Source organism: Diabrotica virgifera, chromosome 1 (assembly GCF_917563875.1).
Source record: "Diabrotica virgifera virgifera chromosome 1, PGI_DIABVI_V3a".
Lineage (NCBI taxonomy): Eukaryota > Metazoa > Arthropoda > Insecta > Coleoptera > Chrysomelidae > Diabrotica > Diabrotica virgifera.
In genome coordinates this window covers 66,524,394-66,545,438 of record NC_065443.1, presented here as the reverse complement: position 1 = coordinate 66,545,438, position 21,045 = coordinate 66,524,394, and the positions used below count along the sequence as shown (strand labels likewise).

Genomic DNA, 21,045 nt, shown 5'->3' with positions numbered 1-21,045 from the left:
CAGCATAACAGGATTTTTATTTGTTTTTCCGCCATCTGATATCCTTTTCCAGTACCTTTAATGTTTTCTATGATTTTGTCCATGACTAAATTAAAAAGCAATGGCCTCAAGCTATCCCCTTGTCTGATTCCCGAGTTGATTTCTACTTCCGATGTTAGTTCATTCTCGACTTTTATTCTGGTTTTGTTCTTCGTATTATTGTCTTTAACTATCCTTATCATCTTGTTGGGCTGATTTTTCTCCTTTAGCAATCTTAGCACATCTTCCAATCTTACACAATCGAAGGCCTTAGTCAGATCTATAAAGCACATAAATGCAGATTTATTATACTTATTCCAGTGCTTTCTCAGCAATTTGTCTGGCTATGAATATGGTCTCTATTGTGGACCTATTTTTCCGAAAACCTTGTTGTTCCTCACTAATTGTGTATTCTTCATTTATTTTATTGGCAAGTATTTTTAAGAGTTTAAGAGTTGTGCTCAGCAAGGTGATGGTACGGTAGCTGCTAGTGTCTTTGATGTTTCCTCTCTTGTGTATAGGTATTGTTATACTCGTCCTCCACTGGTCTGGTACACGCTGGCTACATATTATTTCTTGAAAGAGGATCTCTGTTTTCGATTAAAGTTTCTCCTCCGTATTTCAGGGGTTCATTTGGTATCCCATCGGGTCCTGGTGCTTTTCTGTTTTTTAATTTACGTATGTTATTCCTTATTTCTTCTTTTGTGATTTCTAGTTCTGTGTCTATGTTGGATTCGTCTTCATTTCCTGTTTCTTCCTCTTCTTCAGGTACTATAGTATCTTCTCTAACTAGCTCTGACCGCTTTATTAAATACAAAATAGCGAAAGTCAATTTATTACATACACAATTGGGCAAAATAATTCTTAAAAAGATTATAGGCCTGGATCCCGTGTATCAAAAAAAGTTTATTAATAGCAAGCTTAAAATTTGTTAATATCTTATAACCCGGGAGACAATGTCAATAATGCGGAGCATTTTAGCATGGCTGTTTTTTTTATTTACAATATTTATTTATTTATTTTACAATAATCAGGCCCATAGTGAGTTATGGCTGCGAAACATGGGTGGTGACACAGAAATCTGCCAATGCATTAGATGTGTTTGAAAGAAAAGTATTACGTAGGATACTGGGCCCAATAAGTGAAAATAACAACTGGCGAATTAGGTATAATAGAGAAATATACGAGCAATATAGCGAACACAACACACTAAACTGCAAAGATTACGGTGGGCAGGGCACGTGGTCCGCATGCATGAGAATAGAATCCCCAGAAAATTGCTGAATGCAAGAATGCAGGGAAGAAGACCTGTTGGAAGGCCTAAAAAGAGATGGGAAGACGAAGTCGATGAGGATGCCAGGAACTTCCTGGGAACGCGTTCATGGAAAAGAACAGCGGTAAATCGAAATGATTGGGGAAGCTTATTGAAGGAGGCCAAGGCTCGATTTGGGCTGTAGTGCCATTGGATGGATGGATGGTTTTTTTTTTATTTAGTTAGGTGTTCCAAAGCTTATTAATAGGTCTGGATCCCGCGTATGAAAAAAAAAGTTGATTAATAGCAAGCTGAAAATTTGTTAATAGCTTAAGGGTGTCTAGTCGGACAAACTTTGATATATGGGAACGCTGGAACAGGGGCAGTTTTAATTGTGGAACAGGTTAAAAATTTGGAACGGTCAGACCACGAAAACGGCACATGTATTTTGTCCGACAGAATAGACTTAAACTCTCCGAACAGAGATTAAACTCTCATGCAAAAATCAGACTGCTATTTATCACCAAATGGGCGTTTTAATGAGTGGAACATGAAGAATATGTCAAATGACAGGAATTATGACAGGTGATAAATAGCAGTCTGATTTTTGCATGAGAGTTTAATCTCTGTTCGGAGAGTTTAAGTCTATTCTGTCGGACAAAATAAATGTGCCGTTTTCGTGGTCTGACCGTTCCAAATTTTTAACCTGTTCCACAATTAAAACTGCCCCTGTTCCAGTGTTCCCATATATCAAAGTTTATCTGACTTGACACCCTTAAGCTATTAACAAATTTTCAGCTTGCTATTAATCAACTTTTTTTTCATACGCGGGATCCAGACCTATAACAAATGATGTGTGTCAGCTGGCCCAAAACCGGGGCTTTTAGACAAGAAAAGATAAAATATGGAATATGGAAGTAGATGAAAAAACCCTACAACTTATATGTCAAATATTTATCTCCGTGTCTTAAATCCATAATGGCCTAGTGGTCCTGGCTCCTGGCTTTCACCCAGTCGAGTTGGGTAAGATTCCCGGCGTCGGAAATCTTTTTTGGTTTTAAAATTGACATTTTGATTTGAAAAATAATTGTTTTTATAATACCACGTTTTCATTATTTATACGATACAATATAAAAAAGTATTATAAAAACAATTATTTTTCAAATCAAAATGTAACAAAAGTAACCTTACGACTTTTATGTTTCACAAAATATTGAGTCAAAGAGTTCGTATGCTGCACAAAAAATTTTAAGACGATTCATTAAGTTATTTCATCAACCCTTATGGTAGGGGGTAACCAACCCTTAATTATCTAAGGTGGCTCAGAAGGTAGGAGCTACCATAATGGGATGTTATAATATCCTATCTTAACACTAGAAGCACCAACATTTTTGCATACCTAGAAGCACCGGAGCGGTCAAGATGACGGGTATTTGAATTTTCTATCGCCAGTCGTTTTCGTATCGTTTTTTAATTGAAAAAAAAAACTATATTGAGTTAATACCGGTCATATGGCTGTTTTATAGAATTTCCCTTCAGCTTCATTGGAATTTTTCTGTCACACAACACACCACTCGCTTCTTTCCACTTCATCCATCCAGCCCTGATTCTACTGCATGCATCTCCATCTATTTCTCCATTACTCTGTAATACCGATCCTAGGTACTTAAAACTATTGATTTTCACAATCATTTCACCATCCAAAGACACCATTTTATTTGTAGTAACTCTATCTTTAAATGAACATTCCAAATATGTACTCTGTTTTTGTCCTACTAAGTTTTAAACCTTTTTCCTCCAGAGCTTGTCTCCAGTGTTCCAATTTTATTGGCTTTTTAAGATAACTAATTTTTCAAAATTTCATCAGTTCTGCAGAGCATTTCTTCGAGGGCTAATTATTATGGCATAAGAGAATAATAGGCGTTTGCTTGACTTTGCGAATGGACTGATACTGAAAACGGCGTTTTGCGTGTTACTATTAATTTGCTGTCCCACATGCAGCGACAAGTTTGGACTTACAAAAAGTACTCGAAAAGTGTACTCGTATAATAAACGCGGGTACCGGGTATTTTACCCATACGCTACGGGTACGAGTACCGAGTACTTTATTGAAAATGTACTCGGGTACTGGGTACTGAGTACCCAAAACGTACTTAGAGTACAAAATTCGGGTACTTGTACCCGGGTATTGCCCAGCTCTGATAGGGGGTCCTAATATAATTTGGGCAAATAGGTATAGCTATTAGCTAAAGATACACAATTGCAACCTGACCAATTTGACCTCGTCATCATCATCAATCAGCCCTTTGCATCCACTGCTGGATATAGGCCTCGTCAACTGTCTTCTGTCCTAGGCGCTTAGAATCCAATTAGTGGTCATTATTTTTATATCGTCCGTACATCGCGTGGGTGGTGTTCCTCTACTTCTTTTATCGCCTCTTGGTCTCCACTCGAGCAATCTCTTTGTCCATCTCCCATCTGTCATGCCTCCTCTACATATCAGCAGACGGGTCTGCGGATACATCTGCGGATGCATCTGCCGATGTAAGAAAGTGCCTCCTCTACACATCGGCAGACGCGTCCGCGAAAACCTTTTGATCCCTTCTTGGAAAACCGACAACAACCGCATGCCTTAAAAATAAACAACAGACCACCAACAGACGACCAAATTACCCCATCTACACATCTGCGGATGCATACGGGGATGTCATCCGCGGACGCGTCTGGTGATATGTAGAGGAGGCATCAGACGGACCACATGACCGGCCCAGTTCCATATATACAACATCTGTGACTCCTGTTCTCAATCGTAGTTCTTCGTTCGTTATATGGTCCCGCAATGACACACCAATCATCGACCTTTCCATCTTATGCCTCCTCTACATATCAGCAGACGCGTCCGCGGATGACATCCCCGTATGCATCCGCAGATGTGTAGATGGGGTAATTTGGTCGTCTGTTGGTGGTGTGTTGTTTATTTTTAAGGCATGCGGTTGTTGTCGGTTTTCCAAGAACGGATCAAAAGGTTTCAGCGGACTCGTCTGCCGATGTGTAGAGGAGGCACTTCTTTCTTACATCGGCAGATGCATCCGCAGACGCGTCTGCTGATATGTAGAGGAGGCATTACGTTGAGCAATTCTTAAAAAAAAATGCCTCCTCTACACATATGCCTCCTCTACATATCAGCAGACGCGTCTGCGGATGCATCTGCCGATGTAAAGCCTCCTCTACACATCGGCAGACGAGTCTGCGGATGCATCTGCCGATGTATCATCACACGCTGACCACACATCTGCAGGTACACATCTGTAAATCGTTCAGTCTTTGTTAATTCTAGGGCGACGCAATATCTACTTTGAATTTACTGCGAAAAAGAGGTCCGAGGCCAGACAACAGACGATCAAATTACCCCATCTACACATCTGGGGATGCATACGCAGATGCCGTCCGCGGACACGTCTGCCGATGTGTAGAGGAGGCATAAGAAAGAAAGTGCCTCCTCCACACATCGGCAGACGCGTCCGCGGAAACCTTTTGATCCGTTCTTGGAAAACCGACAACAACCGCATGCCTTAAAAATAAACAACAGACCACCAACAGACGACCAAATTACCCCATCTACACATCTGCGGATGCATACGGGGATGTCATCCGCGGACGCGTCTGCTGATATGTAGAGGAGGCAATAGGCAGACGTGTCCGCGGACGGCATCTGCGTATGCATATGGGGTAATTTGATCGTCTCTTGTTTACCTCGGACCTCTACGACGCATTAGTTTTCGCAGTGAATTCAAAGTAGATATTGCGTCACCCGAGAATTAACACAGACTGAACGATTTACAGATGTGTACCTACAGATGTGTGGTCACCTCGTGATGATACATCGGCAGATGCATCCGAAGACGCGTCTGCAGATGTGTAGATGAGGCATTTAGCTTCTCAGCAGATGCGGTTGTTAATGTTAGAGTTTCAGTCACCATAGGTCATAACCGGCAAAACGCTTTGGTTAAAGACTTTCCGTTTCAAGCAGATTGGAAGATCACTTTTGAATACGTCTCTGAGTTTATTATGCGACCCAGGAGAGGATAATTCTTCGTTTCAATTCGCACGTTTGATTGTCTCTCATGATTCCTATTTCATGATCAAGATAGTTGTACTTTTGTATTAGATATGTTAATTTTTAACTCAACCTGAGACCGCACTTCTTGAAGGTCTTGCAACATTATTCTAATATCCTTTAAATTGTCTGCTAGTAGAACTACATCGTCTGCAAATTTGTAAAGTCACGTATCCATACAAGGGCGAACCCTGCTCCGTGTAACAGCTCGAATGAATACGCTATGAGCTCCCACACATATAAACCGCAAACCGGTTGATCAAAGAGGGTGAGCGCCGAGCGGGGTTCACCGACGTATCCACTATGTGGAGCTGCTACACGGAGCGGGGTTCGCCCTTGTATGAATACGTGACTTTAGATTTTGTCCATCTATATTTAGACCTTTCTCCCTCTAATCAAGCATTTTAAAGACGTATTCCAGAACGTTGATTAACAGCATAGGTGACAGTATCGCCCTGCCGTACTCCTCTGGCAATTCGTTTGGGATTGGTATTCTCGTGCATGCATACTTTTTGACCTGGTTATAGTCAAACGATGTGCAATAAAAATAAAGAAAAATGTAACCAAACAAAAATAAATATGGGTCATTCCATTTCAAATCACTCAATTTTGGAGCAAAAAAAATTTTGGACCTCCGATTTGTCTGAAAATTGGTATATAGCTTCTGCAGGACGTAAAAATAAGATATTTAAGGTAAAAAAATCTTCTTCTTCTTTTATTCTCAAAATGTTATTTTATGCAATTTTACAGTGATTTGGTGTTTATTTATACAAATTTGCATTTTCTATCGTAAAGTATCAATGGAAAACATAATATTTTAATAGAAGGGACTCAAAAATGTCATTATATGGCATTATAAGAAGTTACTTTGATTCAAAACAAGCTTTTGATCAAATTTTATAGTGTAGAAAACGTTAAAATACCGTTTTTTACATTTTTCTCCATTCCCAAAACACATCATAATCGATTTGGCTGAAAATTTGCCCACAGATAGACAAAACATAGACAAAACAAAATCGATGATGATGTATTTTGGGAATGGAGGTATTTTAACGTTTTTTTACACTATAAAATTTGATCAAAAACTTGTTTTGATTCAAAATAACTTGTTATAATGCCATATAATGACATTTTTGAGTCCTTTCTATTAAAATATTATGTTTTTCATTGATACTTTACGACAGAAAATGCAAATTTGTTTAAATAAACACCAAAGCACTGTAAAATCGCATAAAATAACATTTTGAGAAAAAAAGAAGAAGAAGATTTTTTGACCTTAAATATCTTATTTTTATGTCCCGAAGAAGCTATATACCAATTTTCAGACAAATCAGAGCTCCAAAATTTTTTGCCCGAGTGATTTGACATGGAATGTACCATATACAATATTAGCCAAACGTATAGCAAAAGAAACAAAATCATATTTAATTTATCCCAGACGAAAATAATAAAAGACTTAATTAGAAAAACTAATAGTATTAATAACAGCAATGGTGATCCAAATGACAAACGCGGAAGTTGCTGAAGCGCTACAAAGAATAAAAAACAGTAAATCAGTACATGAACCGCGAAAGAATTAAAAAGTGTAGTAGTAAAGAAAATTATTAATGAAACATAGAAATTCGGATTGGAGCTAAATGAAGACAAACCAAATGTATGATCATAGGAGAGACAGAAGAAAAAAAAGAAGACTTTAGTGTGAAGTATAAAAGTGGTAAAAGTTATAGTTTTAAAAGGTTGGGTAATTTTGAATACCTGGGTGTAGTAATCGATGAAAATGGAAAAAAGAAATTTGAGCTCGATACCAGAATAGCAATGGGAAATAAAAAATAAGGCAGTAAACAGTAAATGAATTCAAAATGCGTTTCTAGATATGGCAAACTCCGAATAGATAAAATAGTAATTAGACCCACAGTAACATATGCCTGCGGAAGAGGATACTCTGAAAAGATGGATGGGAGAGAAAAACCAACAAAGCAATAAACGAAATGAGTCAAAAATAATTTCGACCACGAATCAAGTAATCTGTTAACCGAGGTACACAGTACCAAGCGGCGCCGCTAGGAGAACACTCCAATAATGTGTCGCAGATTACTTATATGAAACGTGGTCATTTTGTACTCTAATAAAGAGTTGACAAGAAAATAGTATGACATGTCAATAGTATGACAAGAAAAAAAAATCGTTTCGTTTTTATTCAATTCGAGTCTCTTGTCATCCTCTGACACCTGATGTTTCGGAATCTATTCCTTGTCAAAGAGGCTTTTGCAAGAAGACTGAATTGGACCATAACGAAACGAAGAAGATGGTGCAAATATTAATATATTAAAATATTTGCACCGGAGTGTGGTTAGACTGTCCACTAACGGGGAACGTAATCTGTTAACCGAGTTACACAGTACCAAGCGGCGCCGCTAGGAGAACACTCCAATAATACGTCGCAGATTACTTATATGAAACGTGGTCATTTTGAACTCTAATACAGAATATGGTATGACAAGAAAGAAAATAATCGTTTCGTTTTGATTCAATTCGAGTCTCTTGCCATCCTCTGACACCTAATGTTTCGGAATCTATTCATTGTCAAAGAGGCTTTGCAAGAAGACTGAATTTGACCATAACGAAACGAAGAAGATGGTGCAAATAAGTAAATAAATAATTATTTTTCACTCATTTCATCGATCCCGTTAGAGGACAGTCTACCCATACTCCGGTGCAAATATTTTAATATTTGCACCATCTTCTTCATTTTGTTATGGTCCAATTCAGTCTTCTTGCAAAGCCTCTTTGACAAGGAATATATTCCGAAACATCAGGTGTCAGAGGATGGCAAGAGACTCGAATTGAATCAAAACAAAACGACTATTTTCTTTCTTGTCATACCATACTCTGTATTAGAGTACAAAATGACCACGTTTCATATAAGTAATCTGCGACGCATTATTGGAGTGTTCTCCTAGCGGCGCCGCTTGGTACTGTATACCTCGGTTAACAGATTACTTGATTCGTGGTTGAAAATATTTTTCACTCATTTCATCGTTCCCCGTTAGAGGACAGTCTAACCATACTCCGGTGCAAATATTTTAATATTTGCACCATCTTCTTCGTTTCCTTATGGTCCAATTCAGTCTTCTTGCAAAGCCTCTTTGACAAGGAATAGATTCCGAAACATCATGTGTCAGAGGATGGCAAGAGACTCGAATTGAATCAAAACGAAACGATTATTTTCTTTCTTAAAGAAATAAATGGCTTTGTATAAAGAATCTACCATCATCACGTTCTTCAAGTAGCAAACGATCAGATCAGAAAACTAATCGGTTTCAAAACAAGAGGTAGATCCAGACCGAGATGGATTAATGAAGTGGAGGAAGACCTTAAACACGTGAAGGTGAGACGAAAAGAAAAGCACAAAACAGAAGTGAATGGAGAAATATTGTTTATTCCTTTCTTCAGGACCTTTTGGCTCTAGTTTCTAGGTTTTAATGTTAACGTCTACTTACGTAGTCGAGACCTACGATTCTACGTGTCCTCCGAAGCTCGGTGACGACTCAGTTAAATTAAAAATTTACAAATTTCTAGTATCTCTGCCGGGAGCTAGAACCCGGGTCCGTACCATAGCCACTGGCATGGATGAACTAGGTTTAATGGTGAAAGTCTTAACCCTTAACCACTGACAGGTGGTATGTCATACCTTGCCGAAAATCTATTTTGTTGTAAAACGTGTTTTATAAAAAATTTCTAGAATACCATCTGTGTACCTTGTACCTTCAAGTGTAATAATTATTGTACCTGCTAACAACTGTTGCATTTTAGTAAGGTTTTAGTCTTTGAGCTACGTTGACGTTTTGCTGCATGTCAGTGTTTACGTTTATATAGTTAAAAGCAGTCTAGTGTATTTTTTCGCTATTAATATGGCAGCAAGTTCATCCAGTTGTTCTACCTTCAAGTGGAAAGCACTATTTTACTATTTTTGAGTTACCAATACTCAATTTTTTTGTAATTCAGGTTATAAAGGATTTTGCAATAACCTCCACCATTTTTGTAATAACATATATGCGTACAAAATTTTGTTTTATCTGGAGCCGGATTTTATTCTACAGCAACAGTGTTAACGACGTTCTACACCTTCGTTGCGGGGTATTCCTCTCAGAGGAAAGGGGGGAAACTTATATGCAAGCGAAAGTTGGTAACAATGCATTTATAACAGAATACTCAAATCATATGTTTCAGTATTGAATACTTTATAAAAATAAATTATAATAAATTACGGAAATTACGGAATTAATTGTAATAAATAAATTAAAAATAAATGGTACGGTAAACAATCCTCATTTTTTAATATGTTATTCCTTACAAAAAAAACCTTTAATTTAAGCACAAATAATTAAAAATCGTAAATTTGGGTCAAAAGTTATTAACTTTTTAAGAATTCCCATAAGAGCCCATGTTAAAACTTAACTTTGACCCTTAATAGTAATTAAACGGCACGGTATAACAATTTTTAAAAAATCAAGTCTTAGTTTTTTGAAGTAAACTATAACATACTAAAATTTCATGCAAATACTTAATTCTTTGCCGAAGGTGTAGAACGTCGTTAAGAATCATTCCGTAGTTGATGTAAAAAACACATACAGTGATAGTGATAGACAAATTCATATTAAAAACAAAGGAGAATAGGCAAAGGTATGACATACCGCATGTCAGTCTACGTCCTGAAACATCCAAGTCAGTAGATCTCGTAGAGATCTCGAAGTTTTAAAAAGTTTGTCAAACGATCATACTTTAGACTTAGACTATAGCATATCAGAGAAATACGTCCTTAGAGAAACAATAATTCCAATATTTTGTAGACAAGAGCATTACAAAATATAAACGGAAGTTGCAAAATACTATCTTTATCAACCGATATAATCTCCAGCATCGGGAACCGGTTCGACCATTTTCTTTCTATAAACATTTACCTATTTCTCGAATTTCTATGAAAAAGATTATTTCTGTCCCATAACGATTCTCCAAAGCCAGTCTCTTTTGTCAAATATTCGCAGCTGTCCTCAGATCCAAATGATTAACACCCATACAACTTTTATATTTATGGGTAATAACTTGCTGGTCTACTTAAAAGTGACGAACTACCTGGGCAGGTACGTTTTTTGGACAATACATCAAATCTTACCCTTCTGAAAATGACTAATGGTGGCTCTAGGAACAACGAAGTATGCCAACCGCATGGTTGATGGTGTATTTATTTACTGTGTATGTACTTGTTTACTTTGCATTTGTCAGGGACGTTCTTAAAATTTGAATTTTTTTTTCAATTTTGTGACAATATGTTTACAACAATAAATGTATATGAAGATTTTAGATCTATTTAAAAAATTATTTTGTAGTGAATAAACCACAACCATATAAATAGACTTATTTGGCTATATATTGAATAGCTACACAAACATTACTGGGACTATACTTGAGGAATCCATCTTTATGATGAACTCAGATATGATGACACCAGAACTAATCTTCACTGAGAAGATTAACACAATTATATCATCTAGAGAACAAAAAGTCAAAAATATTAATGGGGACTTAATATGGTTCACTGATGGATCTAAAACTGCCCATGGTACTGGATCAGGAGTCTTTGGGCAAACATGTAACTATAATAAATCTTACAGCCTAGGTCAACATACAACGGTGTTCCAGACTGAAGTTTTTGCTTTGGTGGCCTGCATTGATGAAATCATTGATGAAGACCCTAAAGCTAAGAGAATCAACATTTGCACAGATAGCCAATCGGCTATTCTGGCTGTAAATAACCCTCTCACCAAATCAAAACTGGTGAGAAACTGCAAAGATCTCCTCAATAACCTGGAAAAAGACAATAAAGTGTCTTTAATACGGGTGCCGGGTCATGAAGGGGTGCATGGGAACGAACGAGCAGATATGTTAGCGAAACAAGGCTCGAGAGAAACATTTGAAGGCCCAGAACCTTTCTGTGGCATCACTAAAGATGCTATGAAAAACGAGGTTCAGAAATGGCTGATAAAGAATTTTCAAAATAAAACGAAAAGGATGTCAAAAAGAAATGGAGAAAGTATTTTGACAGTTTATTAAATGAAGAATTTGACAGACAGCCTGTGGAGTTAACGAAGACAGTAACAGCAATGGTTACCAGAATAACAAACGAGGAAGTGGCTCAAGCGCTTCAAAAAATAAAGAAAGGAAAAGGAGTCGGATCAGATGATATTCCTGGCGAAGTATGGAGAGCATTGGGAGAGACAGGAATAAGTTGGCTAGCAGGTCTATTTAATAGAATTATGGAAGTTGGACAAATGCCCGACGAATGGAGAAGCAGTATATTAGTACCTGTCTACAAAAAAACAAGGGAGACATACAACAATGTACAAACTACAGGGCTATAAAACTACTTAGCCACACCATGAAAATATGGGAAAGAGTAATAATTGATAAACGGATACGTGAAGAAACCGAAATATCCGATAATCAATTTGGCTTTATGCAGGGCAAATCAACAACAGATGCAATTTTCATTGTAAGGCAACTGATGGAAAAATACAAGAATAAAAAAACCAACGCTCATATGGTATTCATTGATCTTGAGAAAGCATATGATAGAGTTCCTCGAGAGATTTTGTGGTGAGCACTCAATAAGAAAGGAGTCCTTGTGAGAGATATGTATGAGGGAGTAACGACTAGTGTTAGGACAGGTGTGGGAGAGACTGAAATTTCAGGTGAAAGTAGGATTGCACCAAGGCTCGGTGCTTAGTCCTTATTTATTCTCATTAGTTTTGGACCAGATAACAGCGAAACTACAGGGTAGCATTCCATGGTGTCTAATGTATGCTGATGATGTAGTGTTAGTAGGAAATAGTGAAAGAGACTTCGAACACAAACTGGAACAGTGGAGACAAGCTCTGGAGGAAAAAGGTTTAAAACTTAGTAGGACAAAAACAGAGTATTTGGAATGTTCATTTAAAGATGGAGTTACTACAAATAAAATGGTATCTTTGGATGGTGAAACGATTGTGAAAAGCAATAGTTTTAAGTACCTAGGATCGGTATTACAGAGTAATGGAGAAATAGATGGAGATGCATGCAGTAGAATTAGGGCTGGATGGATGAAGTGGAAAGAAGCGAGTGGTGTGTTGTGTGACAGAAAAATTCCAATGAAGCTGAAGGGAAAATTCTATAAAACAGCCATAAGACCGGCTATGTTGTACGGAACTGAATGTTGGGCAGTGAAAAAGAAAGAGGAACAACGAATGCATGTGGCGGAAATGAGAATGCTTACATGGATGAGTGGAGCGACAAAGAAGGATAAAATTAGAAATTAGTATATTAGGGGAAGTCTAGGTGTGGCACCAATTGATGCTAAAATGAGAGAGCATAGGTTAAGATGGTTTGGTCATGTTCAACGTCGAGACGTTAATCACCCAATACGAAGAATAGCTGAAGTGCAGATTCCTGGAAAGAGTGGGAGAGGAAGACAAAAGAAGACCTGGGGGGAGAATTGTGTGGAGAAATGCAATTAGGGAAGTCGACCCCGCATAGGGATACGGGCTAAGGCAAAGAGAATGATGATGAAAGAATTTTCAAAATAAATGGAGAACCGCTCAAGGGCAAATCAAGACTAAAAAAAGAATCAAGAATATTGATAAAAAACTCTCGAACAGTTTGATGAACCTCAATAAACGAGAGATCAAAACGGTCACTGAAATGGTGACTGGACATTGCCGTTTAAGAAATCACCTATACAAACTAGGTAAGGTGAATGAACCATGGTGCAGAAAGTGCGAAATGGAAGAAGAAACTGCCATACACATACTATGCCATTGCAGTGTGCTAGGTGGTGTAAGGCAGGACTTCACTGGTCAAATGAGGTTTGAACCAGAAGAGATCCTAAAACTACCAATAAGAAAACTGTTGGCCTTCGTTGAGGCCACAGGACTTATTAAAGTTTAAGGAGAACAGGGTTTGGTACAAAGGTCTTATGACCAAGTGCCAGAGACTAAGAAGTCTCGCCTGAGTTAAGAAGAAGAAGAAGAGAAGAAACTTATTTGGCGTTTTGAAATTATTTTGTTTTGTTACGTCTGGAAACATATCTCAGAAAAACAAACAAACATTGTATTTATGTATAAACTACCTTATGAATGCAAAAACTTTAAAATTATGTATGTTTACTTTCATGTATTTTAAAATACATGAACATAATAATCTCAGGTTATAAAAGTAGAGAGTGAATCTGATAGATCTCAGATAGATATGCAAATATGTATGCACAAAATGGTAAACATACACAGCAACGCAAGCATTCATCAATAATTTTAAAAGAACCGGATAGAAAAATAAACCAATTTAAGAGAAGAATTGAATAGGATGCTATTTTTTTTATATAATTAACAAAAATATCTAAATGTTACGTTTTATAACTCTTAGAAAGTGTACATCATTATCATTCTCTTTGCCTTTATACCTTTGACTCGATGCGGGGTTGGAAGTTGGCATCCCCAACTACATTTCTCTATAAAGTACTATCTTGGGGCATACCAACATCAATTCCCTCTACAGTCCACCGTCACATCTTTCCTATGCGTCTCTCCAGGTCTTCTTCTCCTACTACTTCCAATACGTTCTTTAAAAAACCAGAAAAGAGGAGATGGACCTGGCAAAGCCCGAGTGGGACAACAAGGAATGAAATCGACTACATATATTATTATGCAACGATAGAAACGTCATATTAGGTATAGTAGTGTTACACACGATAAACACAGGTAGCGATCATAGAACTTCACCAAGTTTTTATCTATGGTATATGTATAGCCAAATAGAGGGATTTCCCTTTTAATCCTTGTCTCTATTATGTATTCCAGTTTTTCTTCTAAATCCCTTTCAGTATAATCTACTCATACATGTGCAGCTAATCACCATAATCTTTTCTCAGAAGGGTTTGCACACAATAATGAAGGGCACCTTTGTAGGCGAAATGTTTATTGCTAAGTACTAATAAACATTTATACTACTACAATTTAGGAATATACAATAAACTTTATGCAAATTTAGTTTCTTTACCCTTAATGCAAATAACACCGTAATCTTTTCTCAGAGTACCTATGCGCAAATATCAACCCCATTATTCAAAACATTAGTTAATTAAAAATGTAATTTTCATTACACCAATAATTACCAATAACACATATTACTTAAAATAATTAGGCTGTATCGTTTTATAAATAATTAGGTTAGTAAATATAATTTTTTTTGGAAATATTTAGGGTGCATTTATTTTGTTAATAATTATTAGATATTGTCCTCTTTCATTTTACGTTTATTTTGCTCCAAATGTTTATTATTTGTGAATCAAGATGTTTTGCTACAAGAGTTTTCTTGTATTTAATTATTTTGTGCAAATTCTTCAGATAGTGATTGCGCGATTAGGCCATTATATCGACAATATCAAAAGTTTAATTTATAATTTTTGATTACTATGATCTTAAATTACCACGACTTATTATCACATCAATAATAGTTATACCAAAATATCAGATTTATATTAATTTGCTAAATTGTGGAACTTTATGGAGCCACTCCGGTCCTGGTACACAGAGTTAGTTGTCTAGTGTCAGTGTCAGTAACACGTGGAAACGACCTCCAAACAAAATTCTCCAATTAGGTACACATAAACTTGAATAAAAATAAATATCTGAGGTCATAAGACGAGAAAACGTAAGTACAAAGCATTACAAACAAAAAACCATAGGCAGGTATCTAATCTTGAGACAGGATCTTAAATATCTGCATACTTGTTAATTAAGCGTGTCGATCAATGTTTTACCTGTTTGCTGGTCATAAATATAATTATAATAATCAATAATACAAACGAACATAACAAACAACAAACACAACGATTAAATTCTGATTTTCGTGAAAACACCAGAAGTTTCGGCACTATTTGACATAACCTCAAAACAGTTTTAAAGGACTATTCTACTCAACGAAATTGCTTACCTGGATTATTGGCACTTAAAATCATTTAAAAACAACCTAAAACACGGTTTACTTTCAAGTTTTAAAAATAATTGATCAATTTTTCAAATTTTTGCAAGAATAGGAACAGTAACATACCCAAATAAACTATTGATACGGTAGAGGTGTTACTGTTATAGACGAACGGTTATATAGTTCGAATTGTTTTTTTTTCTCTGATTCTGGCCTTGGTTTAGAACTAGAACCTTTAGCCACGTAATTGTATAACTTATCACTAACTCAGGTGTAATGTGTAGTGTGTGTGTGTTGAGTAAGTGTCTTGTTACTTTGCAAAGTCGACGTCATTGTCTTTGCAAAGAGACGCTAATTGTATCCGAACGTCTGCGAAGTTCGAATTGTGTTGAAATCATTAATTTATAAAAAATAACAAAACGTTTTTTCTGTGTTTATATAGTTCGAATTGTGTTGAAATCAATAATTTATAAAAAATAACAAAACGTTTTTTCTGTGTTTATCGCTCATTTTCGTGGATAGGGGGACGCACTAAAAGAAGAAGATGATGTTTCTGATCTAATTCTTTTCATCATTATCTTTATTCTATCTTTACTCTATTTTATCTTTACTCTATTTACCGCTCCTCCCTCTGAATAGTTCTATGGAACTGCACTTAAAGCAATCCCTTAAAATTTTCAACCATGACATTTTCCTTCTTCCTGTACTCCTTCCTCCTCTTATTTTTCCCTCTCTTTTCAGACTTAGCACTTCATATCGCTGTCCCCTTATTACGTGTCCCAAAAATGGTAGGTAGCTTTCTTTTTTATTGTGTGGTTTATTACGTATTCTTTGCCCATTTCTCGCAATACTTCCGTGTTCGTTTTCTTCTGTGTCCATGATATTCTAAGCAGTCTTCTGTAACACCACACTTCAAATTACTCTAGCTTATTTGTGTTCTTGCTTCAGTGTCCAGCTTTCAAGTCCATATTGTAGTTTCGAAAATAAGTAGCATCTCTGAGCTCTTTCAGTTCTATTTAAGGTCTTTATTGCAGAGAATTGTTTTCATTTTTAGAGAGGCATTTCTTGATATGTCTATCCTGGTCCTTATTTCTATTGTTTGATCATTATATTCTGAAATCCAGGTTCCCAGGTATTTTATTTATCAACCCTTTCCATCAGTACATTTCCCAAATATGTATTTGTTTGTATATTTGTTTTCTTAGCTATTATCATGTTTATTCTTTTTTATATTCTTGTGCCTTGTACTCATTGCATATCTTTTGTTATTTTTTCGTAGTTAAATTTTCTGCGCTTACGTGTTAACAATGTTCGTTTCACTCTTCCATAGGACTTGGGTAATCTGAAAGATTGCTAATTTAGTGTATCTAAATCTTATTGAATTTTAATTTGAAGGCAAATTCATGATTATCTTGTCATTATCTTTTAGCGAAAATATCGCTTTGCTTTGACGACCGCGGAGCAGCGAAAAAGACAAATTCTAAAGACGGGAACCAAAGCAACGTGGAATACCATTCTTCCCCTCAATATTTGTGGTTTAACTCTGTGGAATTTGCGAACTCAAGCGAGGGTGCTGCCGCTTATTTGGAACTAGAGGAATTGGGATGAAAATATAAACAAATCATCCGTTAACCTATGTATCAACGTCGATTGAATGCTTGTCGGGTGTGTTCATTTAATGAATGATTTATTTATATTAATTAATTACACCAATAAAAATATTAATTATAACAAAATACGTTATCCCAATTACACCGGCCATTTTCATGCAACTGCACTGCCACCTATAGTCGATTGAGTTCACGAATAGGGCAGAACTGTAGATTTATGGTCGGCCGGTCGGCGCATGCAGTTCCGTCATCTGTCGGTAATTCAACACGATTCAAAGGAAAGTCGGAGGCTGATGCACAGCAGATACATAACTCTCCAACCCTTTCGACGCGGTTAGGGACTGGTATGTATGTTAAACAGTAAATGGTTAAGTTCAATTAGTTACCACTATAAACAGCCCGGATTAACCGATAATAGTATAAAAGGCCCGGTTTCAGGTAAAATTTATTTTAGGCTTTATTATGGGAGTACCGTCTAGTCAGTGTTAATTGCAAAAGACCAACTCTATCTACCTCGGTGGCTTATCGCTTCGGGTGGGTCTTAACAATGGGCCAGGTCAGATAAATTTAATAATATTTACGACCGCACTAATTGAACTCAAACCAATTACTGTTGAACAAACCATACCGTCAGTGACGTGGTAATTTTACTATGGTTTGGTCCAACGACGTTATGTTGGAATTTTTAACATTGTATGAATAAACCAACTTACTAAAATTTCTACCGCGAGCACTTTTGGCGTACAACAGACTAATCTGAATATCTGAACTAAAACCTAGATATACGAGGGGACACGCTCCATCGGAACGGTCCGACCACCTTTTGTAGTAGCTGAAGTGAATTTGTCGAAAAGTAAATATTTATTAATTTCACAATCAAGTGGCGCGCCAACTCTCTTTTTTTAACTACATATTATCTATTTCTCTTCGCAGACGTGAACTGACAAAGAGCGCTGCTCCACATTCCGTGGGATCCCGGTTTTAGAAAGGTAGATTGTAAACAAGGAGGACGTTTTTCGGGCGTAGGAAATTTCGACATCAAGCAGGTAGTGTCCAAAATTGAATGGTAATTTTCGACACCAGCCCCAAAGGCCGGTTTTTATCTTACAGGAATATTCGACACCAAATAAATATAGTTGCGGCATAAATAAAACACCATAATTAATTAATGTATTTGTTTATTTTATAAACATAATATACACTGAATATATTTGTAAATATAATATACATCTGAATATAACATTACTAATAGTAATTTTACAATAATTAATATAGTTATACAGTGATGAGCGCGCTAATAACCGGCAAAATAGCTCCAAAGATGGAAAACAATACATTGCTAAACAAAAAGAGATGAAACTAGTGGAGGTGGAAATTATAGTTATAAACGTCTAAAATAACATTAAATTACATAGTTTCCCACCTTTAGACGTATCAGAGGAGTATTGACAACTGTTCCTGTGACAGTAGAATTTTATAAAATACTCCTGTGACACTTTTGTGACAGACGTCTAAAGGTGGGAAACTATGTAATGTAGTGTTGCCCAAACTCAGTCTTGGTCTTGCAGTCTTGGTCTTGTTCTTGCGTTTTAGCAAGACCAAGACCAAGACCAAGACCGCCTAATTTGAGCAAGACCAAGACCAAGACTTACCGTGCAAGATTTGAGCAAGAACAAGACTAAGCCTGCAAGACTCTTGCGTCTTGCAATTAGAACTGAGGGTCGTTTTATGTTTAGTTCGGGTATTTCTTAGGTAGGTACTCTATGAGAAGCAAAAAAATTTGTAAAATTGGACTTATGCGCCTTACGAACAATACCATAAACAAACATACATTCTTCGCTCTGAAATTAATTGTCCAGGTATTGAGAATAGCCGCCCTCCATTCATAAATTAATAGGTCTGGATCCCGCGTATGAAAAAAAGTTGATTAATAGCAAGTTGAAAATTTGTTACTAGCTTAAGGGTGTCTAGTCGGACAAACTTTGATATATGGGAACACTGGAACAGGGGAAGTTTTAATTGTGGAACAGGTTAAAAATTTGGAACGGTCAGACCACGAAAACGGCACATGTATTTTGTCCAACAGAACAGACTTAAACTCTCCGAACAGAGATTAAACTCTCATGCAAAAATCAGACGGCTATTTATCACCAAATGGGCGTTTTAATGAGTGGAACATGTAGAATATGTCAAATGACAGGAATTATGACAGGTGGTAAATAGCAGTCTGATTTTTGCATGAGAGTTTAATCTCTGTTCGGAGAGTTTAAGTCTATTCTGTCGGACAAAATAAATGTGCCGTTTTCGTGGTCTGACCGTTCCAAATTTTTAACCTGTTCCACAATTACAACTGCCCCTGTTCCAGTGTTCCCATATATCAAAGTTTATCCGACTAGACACCATTAAGCTATTAACAAATTTTCAGCTTGCTATTAATCAATTTTTTTTCATACGCGTGATCCAGACATATAATGTATCGAAATTTTTAAAAATATGTCATATGCTGATAAAAAATATACCACCTAATAAGTATGTAGATCATTTTTTTCCTTAATTAGTTTTCTAGGAATTTAAACACGACTACACGACAAATTATATCGATGTATAGAATAATAAGACTATTATGTATATTTTTTCTGCTGAGTGTGATTACGATAAGGAGACAGACTAGAACAGATAATGCCGTGCCGGCTAAATATATGGTGTAACCAAATACTCAAATATTTAGTCTACGAGGCATTCAACAAAGACATATTTACAGTGAAATACATGGAAAACAAAAGGACCTTTATAGCTGTTTTTTCTGTAGATAGTTAAATTAAACTGGTCATTTGTTTTATCAATCAACTGTTGTTCTTTTGTTACTCTTTGGTTGACATACACACTATTTCAAGAAACGGGTCATTTTTGGTCTCTCGAATTTCCTAAACTTGTTCGATTTAAGTGGTTGCTAATTTGATTTTTTATTTATTTGATTTTAATGTTTGATAATAATATAGCCTTATTCTGTATAAATATCGCTGTAATAATATTGTTTCTAGACATGTAAATTTGTCATTGTACACCGGGTGTACCAATCAAAGTATTCTTTTTTCTCAAAGACGCATCACTCTGTGGAATATTCTAGCATTTATAAAATATTGAAATTAAAACCCAACTATAGCCTCAGGTTTTATTAACATTTTGTTTTTTGATTTATTCGCTTATGTTGGATAATAAAAAGTTAGGTATGTACTTTTTTAACTAGCCATGTTATTCATCAATACAGGGTGTTTTTAAATAAATATGGCAAACTTTAAGGGGTAATTCTGCACAAAAAATAATTTGACAGTTTGCATTATAACTGTATGTTCGCAAATGCATCGTTTCCGAAATAGGGGGTGTTAAAATTTTTCTTACAAACTGACGATTTATTTATTGCTCTAAAACCGGTCGAAATATGCAAATGAAATTTGGTGGGTTTTATGAGGTAGTTATTACGCATTTTTGACATACAATTAAGAATTTAATATTCACCATTGGCGCGCATACGGGTAACATGACCCGTTTGTTTAGAATTACCCCTTAAAATTTGCCATCCTTATTTAAAAACACCCTGTATTGATGGAAAACATGGCTAGTTGTTAAAATACTCAACTTTACTGTTATCCAACATTAGCGAATGAAAAAACAAAATGAAAAAAAATATCAGACTGTAGTTGGGTTTTAATTTCAGTATTTTATAAATGCTAGAAAATTCCACAGGACGATGCTAACTTTGAGAAAAAAACACAGTTTGATTGGAACACTCATTAGTACCGATAAGTTATCGGGTACCTATACAACGACAATTTAACTTCTAGCAACAATATTATTACAGCGATATTGTTAACGAATAAGGCTATATAATAATAAAAAATCACTTAAATCAGAAAACAGGTTTAGGAAATTCGAGACATCAAAAATGACCTATTTTTAAGGAGGTGCCTTAATTTCTTGGAGAAGTGTATAATTCTCGGTTTGGTATTCGGTACCAAAATGAGAACTGGCGTTAA

At 36.1% G+C, this 21,045-nt stretch overlaps 1 protein-coding gene across 4 annotated transcripts in view; it reads left to right on the top strand.

Annotated features, from left to right (window-relative positions):
- The window catches only part of LOC126888583 (ubiquitin-like-conjugating enzyme ATG10), a 265,785-nt gene that overhangs the window by 158,503 nt on the left and 86,237 nt on the right, over positions 1–21,045 (top strand). The window contains exons 1-2 of one of the 4 annotated variants that reach the window (XM_050656953.1): positions 15,011–15,128; positions 17,945–18,057. The exons of 2 other annotated variants lie outside the window; for them this stretch is intronic. The gene's annotated coding sequence lies outside the window, so the exon portion shown is untranslated. Of the gene's footprint in view, positions 1–14,989; positions 15,129–17,944; positions 18,058–21,045 lie in introns of those variants that run through there. One more of the 4 variants, XM_050656945.1, reaches the window with a different exon arrangement.